Source organism: Ranitomeya imitator, chromosome 6 (genome assembly GCF_032444005.1).
Source record: "Ranitomeya imitator isolate aRanImi1 chromosome 6, aRanImi1.pri, whole genome shotgun sequence".
Classification (NCBI taxonomy): Eukaryota; Metazoa; Chordata; class Amphibia; order Anura; family Dendrobatidae; genus Ranitomeya; species Ranitomeya imitator.
The window spans coordinates 232,050,640-232,065,067 of NC_091287.1; positions in this window are offsets into that span (position 1 = coordinate 232,050,640).

A 14,428-nucleotide genomic window follows, 5' to 3' on the forward strand; every position below is an offset into this window, starting at 1 on the left:
CCTATCCATTACTAATCCTATAGTGGTATGGTAAACAAAGACACAGTTAGAAGTCTTTTATTTGAAATAAAACAAACAACACTTTTCCTTTTTTATTTAAAACTAATAAAAACACAGTTATATTTGCCTAATGCCTATTTCACCAAAGCCTCATTCTCCAGAAATAAAACTAAAATAAAAAAACAACAATGTACCATACCCGACAGTCATTCTGTTCCACGCCATAATCCATGTCTGGGGGATAAACAGTTTTCAACCTGGACGATCCTAAGATGCGACAGTTCAGGCTCAAAACCACTGTTGACTGAACTGCTGTTGCCGCAGCCTCAGTGACCGGTGATGACATCATCAATATTACAGCAGCCCCCAGCTGTGAGTTTTGTTGGCTGGTTATCAAAAATACATGGGGAACCCACTCTGTTTTTTTATTTACAGCGCAAGAGCAGGCTAATGACTACACCCATCAGCCTCTCCTGCTCTCACTGTTATTAGCGGCAGCTGGAGTTGGATGATGGAAGCTGTAGTCCCATCAGCTGATGTCAGTGACCGGAGGTAAATTTTATACCTCCGATCACAGCTGAACGCTCAAGCTGTCTTTTGGCAGCATGGAAACTGCAGCTCTCTGACCGGTGGGGATGATTTCACCGCTGATCAGAAATGGTGTTTGCTGCGCTGTCATGCACATGACAGCGTTGCAAACACTGGAAGTTTAGGCCCCCCTTTCAACTGAATGGGTCTGGGTTTGGGTTCGAGTCCGGGTCCTGGTACTGTTCTGGTACCCAAACCTGAACTTTTTGTAACTGTTCAGCCGAACCCGAACATCAAGATATCCGCCCATCTCTACTTTAGACCTTTTAGAAATTATTTGATCTTCAGCTTTGCTTAACTGTTTACAATAAGAGAATATTTGACCAGGAATGCCCAAACTTTTACTAGCCACTGTATGCAGCTCAAAATAATTCTAATAAATAAAGCTTTAACCTTTTCCATTAAAAAATAAGCCCCAACATTGCTACACTGTTGTATAAATAAAAATGTATGGATTTTGGAATGTAGGTACACAAAAATGTTTGATTCTCACCAAACATATTTTTATGACTAATAAAAGGAAAACACAAATTAAACTAACTTGGCATCATCATATTCCTGCCTATTACAAAATGAATATAAAGAGGTTGTATCCTTTCATAAAATCTTTGTCCCTGATTGCAGAATTGTTTTTAAAAAAAACAAACCATGTTTTAGTCACGATCTCGGTTCTCCACCATTGCTCCTCATGGCCAATCAGTCAGTTCGGCAGTTCTGCTCATGTAAAATGAAGATAACATTCAAAGCTGCTAATTCAAATATTTTGCTGCCGATATGATATAAGCACTGCAGCCAATCCTAGACAATGGGAGCAGCAGTAGAGACTCTGGAACTGAGGATAGGAAGAAAGTGCAGATTGATTTTTTTTTCATAACAAACCGTACACATGGACCAAAAATTTTTTAAAAGGGCCAATCCTTTAATTTTTTACCTCAACCACATGGTAAGCTTGTTCAGTCACCAGCCATGTCCTCCCAAGTCTTCCATACACAGCTCTGCTTACTCTGCCAAGAACTTATGTGTTCCCTGTGAGATAATGCCTGCCAGAAATATTTGCCGCTATATCTCAGGGAGAACAAAAGGATTAACAGTCTGAAATTGGAAATGCCGGATTCTAAACTCCTCCCACAGTTTTCTGTCCGGAGACCCCATGCATATTATATCGGGATGAGCAACCATACTCAGTGATACTCGGATATCACTCGAGTATCTGGATGCTTGGATGTGCTTGTTACTCAGTGAGCATTGGGCGGTGAAGAATTTAAAGCTAAATCCCTGACCCGCATGTTTGATGCCTGTTGCACAGCCAATAAGTATGCGGAGATGTGTTTCTGGTTCTATAATTGTTCTCTTGTTTCTACAAGACTAGGGAGTCCACTACTCCTTATGGGTCATTTGCATCAAAGCTGTTCCATCCAGCATGTCCACATGGATATTCCATCTATGAACCCTGCTTGTACAGGTACTATACAGATGATCAGGTTTTTAAATACATCAGATAGGGGTTATATACATTAGTTAGGACTGCTCTATATGGGTATACCTTGACGATTGGTGGAGCAGCTTAGTATACATTTTTTTTGCAAAAAAAACGTATCGACTAAATACCCAGTTTTTTCCATCTTTTGACTAGCACTTGCTTATTACTGTGATTTTTTTTACAACAGAGTATTTTTGACCTCACTGTGCTCTTTTGTGTCTTCAAGTATGCGGAGATTACCTGCATATCACTGTAAAACCATAGCCACCTTGGTTGTGGCATTACTGTGATTTACTGGCCATGTGAAATCATCTGGGGTTATAAAACAACAGGCACCTCCTGGCTCGGCACATTGATGTCATTGCACAACTCTGTGCCAGTTCATATAGGAGGGAAAGAGTGCTTGTCCAGGCCTGTGTGCGCAAAGAATAATGAATCAGAATCCTGTAGTGTTGGTACTGGTCCTGAAGCTGAACCATCATACTAAGAGCCTTTCTAAGGGTTAATCATTTACTTTGCTGCTTGTATCACATTCATTCTGCATTTACTCTAGGTAGGGATTAGGGCTGTGTAGTCTCTTGGAAAATATATAGCTGGGGAATTTTTTTTTGTTTGTTAAAAATTAATGTATGGTGTGATCCATCGAGTATTACGTTCTTTGCGGTACGAGTTGGTGTAATATAGCACTCAAAAAATCTGTTGAAATTTTTTTCTGGATTAAGTTACTCATCCATAGAGTATTCAATGGTCTGAGGTACATTTTTGTGGTATATAACTCTCAAAAAAGTTAACTTTTTTTGCTGTATTCAGGTAATCATCCATACAGTGTAATGTGCTTAGTGGGCTACAAAGATGGCAGGACCATTCTAAACTTAAGAGGGAGTGACCAGAGGAATATTGAAGCCAGAGAAAGCTGGCACAACAGCAGAGGTGGCAGGAGCCTGGTTTCTGGATCTGGTCGATTTACTAAATTCACCAAGAGCCAAACCCCATCTGCATCCTTTAAAACTTGGGTTCTTTCAGATTACGGATGGGAGAGCCAGGATCCATCAACTGGTGAGCAAACTGTGGGACCCTAGGCTAGAGTTGAGTGAGGACCAGGTATGGATAAATGCTATCAGACCTGCCAGCAGCAAGGTGCGGAGAGATGTCATCCCCAGGGGGTGGTCGTTAATTAAGACCATGGACCGAGAAAGGGGTCCATTGAAGAGTTTAGGACCTATCATCACATCTCATTCCACCATCAAGCAGTAGAGATGAAACACTTGCCTCGAAGGTAGCAAGACTTGATGGCTGGAACCAGGGTCACGTTCCTCAAAATGGAAGGGCAGCATTGCTGGTATGCATTGGATGTGATTCAAGAAGGAAGGGGGCAGGATAAAACCTGTTTGAGGGATGAACTAGCCTGGGAGAGGCTCCTTGAGGTGGCTCGAGACTGGGCTACCACCCCCTCAAGATAGTGTTCTGTCCTTTTGGTTCTCTACCATTTATGCGGGAGCAGCCAATGGTGCAGGTGACTAGCTTGATAAAGGAGATAAGGTGCTTAAGTGCTATAGTAAAGAGACATGTAGTCCTTCCACTCTCTTTCCTGAACTGCAGAGAGTGAGAGGTAAGTAGGGCAGTCTTTAAATAGAGGAAGGTATGTTGTAAAAAAATCTCACCACTTCCTGTTAGGCAATCCCATAATAATCAGTATTGCTTCCCCCATATTCGCGTGTATATGATCACACAAAAATTCTATGATGGTATTTTCGGTACATGACATGCATGCTGTGGCTATTTCCGGGTGAGTGGACCGCATAATGATCAACTAACAACCTGAAGGAATTGCCTCATTGGTGCTGTCATATCCGGTTTACGTAGAGTTTATGGTACATGGAATACAGGTGAGGCTATTTCAAGGTTGGTTAACCGCATAATAGTCATCTGACAACCAGAGGGAGTTAACTCATTGATACTACACATCCGGTTCACGCAACACTAGCCAGAAATCACAGTGAAGTGACCTCCCACAAATAATAAGCGACAGTCAGAAAGAGGCCTGCTTGTGCAATACATGATCGGAAAGTGTCGAATTTCCGTTAAATTGAACGCAAACTCGGATGAAAGGGTTTCGCTTGTCAGTATACCATGGATATTCATTGCTGGGAAACTGGAACGCAAGTAAAAGACTGACAAAATAGCAACGATAGCCATAGAGCTGAATAAATCCCGCAAACATATATAAGTAGGTTAAAAAATAACGTCCAATCATAATTCATATGCCAGCAACTTCTGGTAGGGGAAAACAAGACAAGGGATAATCAGATACCATACTTGTTCAATATGGAGAATGCGGTGTAGATAACAATATATACTTGCTGTGTGAACCAGATGTGACAGTATCAACGAAGTAACTCCCTCTGGTTGTCAGATGACTATTATGTGGTTCATCCACCTGGAAATAGCCTCAGCCTGTGTTCCATGTACTGGAAACTCTACGTGAACCGGATATGACAGCACCAATGTTGTTTTTCCATCTGGTTGCTAGTTGATTATTATGTGGTCCACTCACCCGGAAATAGCCACAGTGTGCGTTTCATGTACTGAGATTGCCATCATAGCTTTTGTGTGATCAGAAACATGAATACGGGGGAAGCAATATTGATTATTATGGGATTGCCTAACAGGAAGTGGTGAATTTATTATTACATACCTTCCTATATTTAAAGACTGTCCTACTTACCTCTCACTCTCTGCAGTTCAAGAAAGAGAGAGGAAGGACTGCATGTCTCTCTACTATAGCACTTAAGCACCTTATCTCCTTTAAAAAGCTAGTGCCCTGATGATTCAGCTTGGAAGAAACACATTGGGACAACCTGTGAGGGAGAGTGCAAGGCATGTTTAGTGCTGGGGTAGCTGTGGACTGCCCTTTTCAGGGTGGGAGTTTTTGGGACAGATTATTGCTAGCCCCATAGGGATTGACAGGGTATTGTCTTCCCCATGATTGGCCTGTTGGATCACCTTTGACCCAGGATCATCTTCTCCTCCCACACCTGGTCTTTGGATTTGGTGAGATTGCTCCTCTTTTCTACTTTATTCAGTCTAACAAACTGCATTACTTTTTGTGATATCACTGTTATAGATATCATCTATATATGCAGCCAAGGTAATAGTGTTGTGCTATTATATGGTTGGTTTCCATTTACATCTATACCCACGACATTATACCTTGGGTTATATGGATTTCAATGTAGCCACTACAAGAGAAATCATTTTATCCTAGGGGGTTATTGTCTCATGTCTTATAGGTTATTGATTCTTGACTCTTGACTGAAGCCTGATCCCTAGTATTTTATTTCACTTAGGGTGAGGGTGACACTTTTTTTGGTACTATGGGAGTGGCTAACAGTGAACATTCATTTACTTAAGTAGCTGGGGCACGCAAAAGCCCGGAATCTACAGGAAACTGCCGTCTGTAGCTAACAGCATGCCCGCTATCAAAGATAAATTAATATTCACAGCTTTCCACTCCCATAGGTGTGGAATGTAGTGAATATTCAAATTTCTAGCAGGAATTTCACAGGAGTTAGCCGCAGCCGCTGGCTCCTGCCTCCTGCCTCCTGTCACCCACTGCTTTGCTGATGCCGCTCCCCCACCTCCGAATCCACAGCTAGAGCTGTGAGCCAGAGTACATCTGGACTTGAAGACGCACCCCACATTTTCTTCCACATTTCTGAAGGAAAGATGTGTGCCTTATTGTCCAAATAATGTGGTACTCATCCATACAGTTTTATGTGTTTTGTTTTACATAAAACTCCAAAGAAATTGAAAACATTTTTATTGATTTAATTACTTATCTATACACAATTACGTGCTTTCTGTTACATTTTGGTGTTATATAAAAATAAAAAAAACTAGAAAAACATTTATGGATTCAATGATTCATCCATACACTGTAAAGTGGTTTTTGTTACATTTCGTTGGAATGATAACCCGTAAAAAGCTTCCAAAACTTTTAATGGATTCAAGAATTTATCCATACACTGTTAAGTAGTTCTTGTTACATTTTGCTGGTATACAGTTGTGCTCAAAAGTTTACATGCCCCGGCAGAATTTTTGCTTTTTTCGCCTTTTTTTCAGAGAATATTAATGATAACACCAAAACTTTTCTCCACTCATGGTTAGTGGTTGGGTGAAGCCATTTATTAATAAACTACTGTGTTTTCTCTTTTTAAATCATAATGACAGCCCAAAACATCCAAATGACCCTGATCAAAAGTTCACATACCCTGGTGATGTTGGCCTGATAACATGCACAGATTTTGACACAAATGGGCTTGAATGGCAACTAAAGGTAAGATCCTCAACTGTGACCTGTTTTCTTGTAATCATTGCTTGTGCATAAAAGCTGAGTGAGTTTCTTGGATCCAGACAGACTCTTGAATATTTCATCCAGCCTCTGACATTTCTTTTTCTGGATTGTCAGTCATGAGAAAAGCAAACAAATTGTCAACCGATCTATGGGAAAATGTAGTTGAACTATATAAAACAGGAAAGGGATACAAAAAGATATCCAAGGAATTGATAATGCCTTTCAGCAGTGTTCAAACTGTGATTAACAAATGGAAAATCAGGGACTCTGTAAAAACAAAATCACGGTCCAGTGGACCAACAAAAATTGTGTCCACAAATGCCAGGAAATTTGTTCAAATTTGATGACCAAAATTGAACTTTTTTGACAACAAACATAAACGTTACATTTGGAGAGAGGTCAGCAAGGTCTATGATGAAAGGAACACCATTCCTACTGTTAAGCACGGAGGTGGATCCCTGATGTTTTAGGAATTTGTGAGCTACAAAGGCAAAGGAAACTTGGTCAAAGTTGAAGGAAAGATAAATGCAGCACGTTATCAGCAAATACTGGAGACAAATTTGCAAACATCAGCCTGGAAGCTGCGCATGGGACATACTTGGACAATCCAACATGACGGTGCAAAACACACGGTCAAGTCAACCTGTCATTAGCTACAGCAGAAAAAATTGAAGGTTCTGGAGTGGCCATCTCAGTCTCCTGACCTCAATATCATTGAGTATCTCTGGGGATATCTCAAGTGCACAGTTCAAGCTAGACAGCCCAGGCATTTACAGAAATTGAAGGCTTTTTGCCCAGAAGAGTGGACAGCTTTACCATCTGAGAAAATAAAAACCATCATCCACATCTACCAGAAAAAACTTCAAGCTGTCATTGATGTTAGAGGGGGAAATACACGGTATTAATAAGTGGGGTATGTGAACTTTTTATCAGGGTCATTTGGATGTTTTGGGTTGTTATTACGATTGAAAAAGAGAAAACACAGTAGTTTGAAAATAAATGGCTTCACCCAACAACTAACCATGAGTGGAGAAAAAGTGTTGGTGTTATCATTCATATTCTCTGAAAAAAGGCCTAGAAAGCAAAAATTCTGCTGGGGTATGTACATTTTTGAGCACGACTGTATTAAACTCACAAAAACCCTTCCAAACTTTTTATGGATTCAATGATTCATTAATACACTGTAACACAGTTCTTGTGACATTTCATTGTTACATTAAACTCTAAAATAACTTTTTATGGATTCAATTGTTCATCCATACACTGTGTTAGGACTGGCGGAACGCACCAAGTACAAGATGAAATGGAACTAGGTGCGTTCGCAGTCCGAGGTCCACCGTGCAGGTAAAAACCCTGCTGCTAGTAAGACGGACTATATGGCGGTACTACAAGTATACACGCACGGGTTAACTGCACCCTGCGTGAAGGAAGCGATCCTGTTGCGTCACAGGACCGCGGTACCACACATAGAGCGCGAGCAATAAGTCAGCGAACTCAACCCCAACTAGGATTGAAGTCCGATTAGACACTTGCTGGCACAACACCGCAACTGGGTGTGTAAGGAAACTAAATAATAATATAAAGGCACAAGAGTGCGTGCGGTGCCGCACAGATGGACGCCACTAACCACCCAGGCTTGGGTCAGGAAAGCGCAGAGCAAGCGCACGGCGCCGTACAGGCGGACACAGCAACTGGTAGCTGTAATGTGTGTTACGTGCTGTTGGATAAATCGGGCGCTAGATAGCAAACATACACCTTCCGCGAACAGACATTCAATAGGGAGGGTATTTAAAGAGCGACTTTCACTCACAACACACACACATATTTACAAGACAATATTAGCGCATGGCCGTGCGGTCATGCGCAGTTTATATAGCTGCAGCACAGGAAACAGCTACAGAAGTTTTGCCCTTTCAGGACCTGCCAAAAGGACCAATGGGATGTGCTGCAGTACCTGAGCATGTGACCCTTGATCTCCAACAGGAGATCTTGCCCTGGGCATGCTCAGTGTGTGCAAATAAGGACTTAGATCCAGAAACGTCCACTCGCCGCTGCCCAGCACTGGCTTCAATGGCAGAAGCAGGAAAAGCAGCAGTAACTCTCGCACAGAGTCAGACTGAGCGAGACGCTGGGATCGACCTCCCTGCTGAGCAGACTCCACTGCGGCTGGAGGAGAATGGGAGACCGCAGCGGAGACGGATCGAGATTCCCCCTTTGCAGCAGAGGAAACTCAACTCCTGCTGGTATATTAAACTCACAAAAAAGTTCCAAAACTTTTTATGGATTCAATTATTTATTCATACACTGTAACATGGTTCTTGTTACATTTTGAATGTATATTAAACTCACAAAAAACATTCAAAACTTTTTTTATGGATTCAAGGATTCCTTCATACACTGTGGTTCTTGTTACATTTTGCTGGTATATTAAACTCACAGAAACCCTTCTCAAACTTTTTTTAGGATTCAAAAATTCATCCATACTCTGTAATGTGGTTCTTGCTACATTTTGCTGGTATATTAAACTCTAAATTAATCTTCCAAAACTTTTTATGGATTTAATAATTCATCTATACAGTGTAGTATGGTTTGAATTACATTTTTCTAGTATATTAAACTAACAAAAAACCTTCTAAAACATTTTACGTATTCAATGATTCATACATACACTGTAATGTGGTTCTTGCTACATTTTGCTGGTATATTAAATGCTAAAAAAAGCTTCCAAAATTTTTTATGGATGCAATAATTCATGCATACAGCACACAGTTTAACATGCTTTGTGTAAAATTACGGTGGGTTAAAATATTTAACAAACCGCTTGGCATGGTACAGTTCACAAAATTTGGGGGACTTGTAATTTTTGGAAGGCTTTGCACTCTACATAGCGTTTAGGAGTGTAGGAGTATCACAACTATACTTTGCTCACAATATTTGAATGAGGCACTACAGTTGGTGCCTTCAAGGTTGTATGGATGACCCTGCTTGTAATTTCTTCAAGGCTTTGCAATACGTGCATAGCCTTATGGGTCTTAGAGTACCACTACATGTCAATTTGAACATAATGTGTATGAGGCCATCCTTTATGTTTAATACAGGGTTTACAGTATCTTAGTCCCTCTTACATCACATTTTTGGAAGTTTTTGCTTCCTTCATAAATTACATTGAAATTTCCAATTTGTATACTAAAAATTTTATTTTTGGTTTACTTAAATTATTATTTTGTAAAATTATTTTTAAATTTTGCCCTATATTAAACTTGTAATAAAGGAAAGAATGTTTCTTAAAATTTTTTCCTGTAAACTCCAATTTCGTTTCAGTTTTGAATGTTTTATAGAATAAAATTGTGACACCATTGTTCTCACCAGTGATCTGAAGGTCAGGGATCCTTCCAAGGGTCTTCCCCATCCTGTTCTTCCATTCAGTACTTTTTACATCCATTTCAACATTTTCACTGTCCCACAGACCAATTTGTGTGGTCTGCAGGAAATATTTTTTGGATTTCCCTTTAACTCCCATTATACTCATTACTTTAGATGAGCATTTGAGCACTAGGGATTGCTTGGTTTGAGTAAGGAGTATCCAATCATTTTAGTGCTTGAGCAACTCTAATATTAGGCCGCTGACTGAACCCATTTATATTGAAGGGTTCAGCTCATATTTGTCTAATGTCTATGGGGAGCTTAGTTTGATTTAAGTAATACAAGTGGGTTCATAATAGTTTAGGATATCAACTGATCCATAAAAGGCAGGAACCCAGCCATTTAGCTGTGGTAGGGAGGACTTTGAATGAAGAGGTAATGCAGATTCTTGACCATAATTCATTTATACCTCTCCTCACCAAGGTTATGCTATTGAGGCAGAGACTTAATAATCTCCATACTCTAGTGATCTGTAAGGATCCCAACATTCAGAATTAACATGAATGATGTATCCAGGTTGGATTAATGACAATGATTTTTGATAAGAATCCCCTTTTACAGGTTTGTTTCATATCTCTTTATCCCGATGGTGGTCATTTCAAGGAACAAATGCAGACTCAGATTTGTTTCAATAGGCAATGCAAAAATAAACCAAAAAGGCACACAAACAGTTGATGTACAAGATACTTAAACAATATACACAATGTTAGGGCTAGCGGAACGCACCAAATAATAAGACTGATAGTGTACGGTGCGTTCGTAGCCCGGGGTCCACCGTGCAGAGAAAGAACCTGCTGCTGAGTATTGACGGACTATATGGCGGTACTCATAAGTATACTCGCGTGGGTTAAACTTCACCCAACGTGAAGGAAGCGATCCTGTTGCGTCACAGGATCGCGGAACCGCACATAGAAGGCGAGCAAGCAGTCAGCGAACTTAACCCCAACTAGGATTGAAGTCCGATTAGACCACTTGCTGACACAACACCGCAACAGGGTGTGTTAGGCAACTCTTATAATAAGAGCACCGAAGTGCGAACTGTGCCGTGCTGGCAGGCACCACTAAGCACCCAGACGTGGGTCAGGAAGTGCACTACTGGCGCGTGGCGCCGCACTGGCGGTCACAGCAATAGACGCTGATACGTGTGTGACACGTTGAGTGATTTGTCGGGCGCTAGATAGCAGCCATACTCCATACGCGAACAGTCATACAATAGGGTAGGGGTTTTTAATGAACGACTTGCACTCAAAACAAACACACGTATTCAATTGTACACTAGCGCATGGCCGAGCGGTCATGCGCAGTTTATATAATTGCAGGACAGGAAGTGGCCACAGAAACTTTGCCCTTCCAGGGCCTGCCAAGAGGACCAATGGAATGCGCTGCAGAGCCAGAGCACATGACCCTCGATCTCCAACGGGAGATCTTGCTCTGGGCATGCTCAGTGTGCGCAAACAAGGACTTAGTCCCAGGGAAGTCCGCTCGCCGCTGACCAGCACTGACTTTAATGGCAGGAGCTGAAGAAGCAGCAGTAACTCTCTGTACAGAGTGAGAGCGAGCAAGACACTGGGAGCGACGTCACTGCTGAGCAGACTCCACTGCGGCTGGAGGAGAATGGGAGACCGCAGCGGAGACGGATCAAGATTCCCCCTGTGCAGCAGAGGAAACTCGACTCCTAACATTACCCCCCCCTATGTTCCCCCCCTCCTTGGGCCTCGCTACGCTCGAAGGCAGCAATGAGCTGTGGGGCCCGAATATTTTCAGCAGGCTCCCAAGACCTGTCCTCTGGACCATAACCCTTCCAATCCACCAAATAAAACTTTTTGCCGCGTACCACCTTGCACCCCAAAATAGCGTTAACCTCGTAATCGTCTGTAGACGAACCCGATGTCCCGGCAGATGACTCGGAAAACCGGGACATGTATACGGGTTTCAAGAGGGACACATGAAAGGTGTCGGTGATACCCAAGCGTGGAGGAAGAGCCAGGTGGTAGACCACAGGATTAATCTGTTCGAGAACCTTGAAGGGACCCAAGTAGCGAGGAGCAAACTTAGTGGACTCAAATCGCAGCCTGATGTTACGGGCGGAGAGCCACACCAAGTCGCCAGGGGCAAAAGTCGGAGCGGGGCGCCGATGAACATCGGCGGAGGACCTCATTCTCTCCTTGGAGGCCCGAATGGCATCCTGCGTGCGATCCCAAATGTCCCGTGCCTCCACAGCCCAGTCTGCCACCCTGGGATCAGCGGAAGACACAGGCATGGGCACAGGAACACGCGGATGCTGGCCGTAATTTAAGAGGAATGGAGTCTGACCAGTAGAGTCGGCTACGGCATTGTTAAGTGCAAACTCTGCCCACGGTAGCAAGGATGCCCAGTCATCCTGTCTGGCAGAAACAAAATGTCGCAGATATGTGACCAAGGTCTGGTTGGCCCTTTCTACCAACCCATTCGTCTCGGGATGATATGCCGAAGAGAGATTTAACTCAATACTGAGTAGACGACATAGCTCCCTCCAGAATCGAGACGCAAACTGGGGACCCCGGTCACTAACAATTTTGTCTGGCATACCGTGTAAGCGAAAGATATGCTTGATAAACAAGACAGCCAACGCCCGTGCAGATGGTAGCCGTGGAAGAGGCACCAAATGCACCATTTTGGAAAAATGATCGGTGATCACCCAGATAATGGTGCAATTACGAGACTTGGGTAAGCCAACCACAAAGTCCATCCCGACCATCTCCCAGGGCCTGTCAGCCACGGGCAGAGGATAAAGCAAACCAGCTGGCCGTTGCCGAGGAGTCTTGTTCCTGGCGCAAGAGACACACGCCCGAACGTACTCCGCGACATCACGAGCCATATGCGGCCACCAGTATGTCCTCGCCAGTAACTCTGATGTCCTTTTAGTACCAAAATGTCCACCCACCCTGGACGAGTGCGCCCAAGAGAGAACCTCCGGTCGCAAACTAGATGGAACAAAAGTCTTGCCCGGGGGCACAGACTCCAGCGAAACCGGGGCCATGGTTCTCAAACTCTCGGTGGGGACAATAAGCCGAGGCTCCTCCTCCTCCTCCGCAGATGACACAACGGAGCGAGAGAGAGCGTCGGCCCGAATATTCTTCTCCCCAGAAAGGAAATGGAGGGTGAAATGAAACCGGGAGAAGAACAAGGACCATCTGGCCTGGCGAGAATTCAACCGCTGAGCTGTCTGCAGATGCACCAAATTTTTGTGATCTGTGAAGACTTGGAAGGGAAAACGTGCTCCCTCCAAGAGATGTCTCCACTCCGAGAAAGCCAACTTCATGGCTAACAACTCCCTGTCCCCGATGGAATAATTCCTCTCTGCTGGTGCGAAGGTCTTGGAGAAAAAGAAGCAAGAATGCTTCCGACCTTGAGCATCCTTTTGGAAGAGGACTGCTCCAGCACCAACAGAAGAGGCATCCACCTCCATGATAAATGGCTTATCAACATCGGGGCGATGAAGAATGGGAGCGCTAGCGAAGTGTGACTTTATAGAGATAAAAGCCTTGGAGACCTCCTCAGACCACAATTTGGGATTCGCCCCCTTCTTGGTGAGGGCAACCAAGGGAGCTACCAAAGTTGAGAAATGCGGGATGAACTGGCAATAATAAGGCCGGCGTCACACACAGCGTAAAACAATACGGTCCGTATATTACGGCCGTAATACGCTGAAAAGTCCCCCAAAAAATGGTCCGTTGCTCCTCCGTAGGCAGGCTGTGTCAGCGTTTTTTGCGCATGGCATCCTCCGTATGTAATCCGTATGGCATCCGTACTGCGTGGTATTCTCGCAGGCTTGCAAAACCAACATACCGCTATAGAAGTGATCCATGTGTCCCAAAAAGAAAAGAATATATATATATATATATATATATATATATATATATATATATATATGTCAGTAGACACATATATGTATATATATTAATACTTATTCCAGCGCTATACAGCTTGAAAGCCGGTAATTCAATTACCGGCTTTTTCTTTCTCCTTCATAAAACCCGACATGATTTGAGACATGGTTTACATACAGTAAACCATGTCTTCTCTCCATTTTTTTTGCAGATTCCACACTACTAATGTCAGTAGTGTGTATCTGCAAAATTTGGCCGTTCTAGCTCTTAAAATAAAGGGTTAACTGGCGGAAAAAATTGGCGTGGGCTCCCGCGCAATTTTCTCCGCCAGAGTAGTAAAGCCAGTGACTGAGGGCAGATATTAATAGCCTGGAGAGGGTCCACGGTTATTGGCCCCCCCCTGGCTAAAAATATCTGCCCCCAGCCACCCCAGAAAAGGCACATCTGGAAGATGCGCCTATTCTGGCACTTGGCCACTCTCTTCCCATTCCCGTGTAGCGGTGGGATATGGGGTAATGAAGGGTTAATGCCACCTTGCTATTGTAAGGTGACATTAAGCCTAATTAATAATGGAGAGGCGTCAATTATGACACCTATCCATTATTAATCCAATTGTAGTGAAGGGTTAAATAAAACACAAACACATTCTTTAAAATTATTTTAATGAAATAAAAACAATGGTTGTTGTAGTATTTTATTCAACGCCCAATCCAG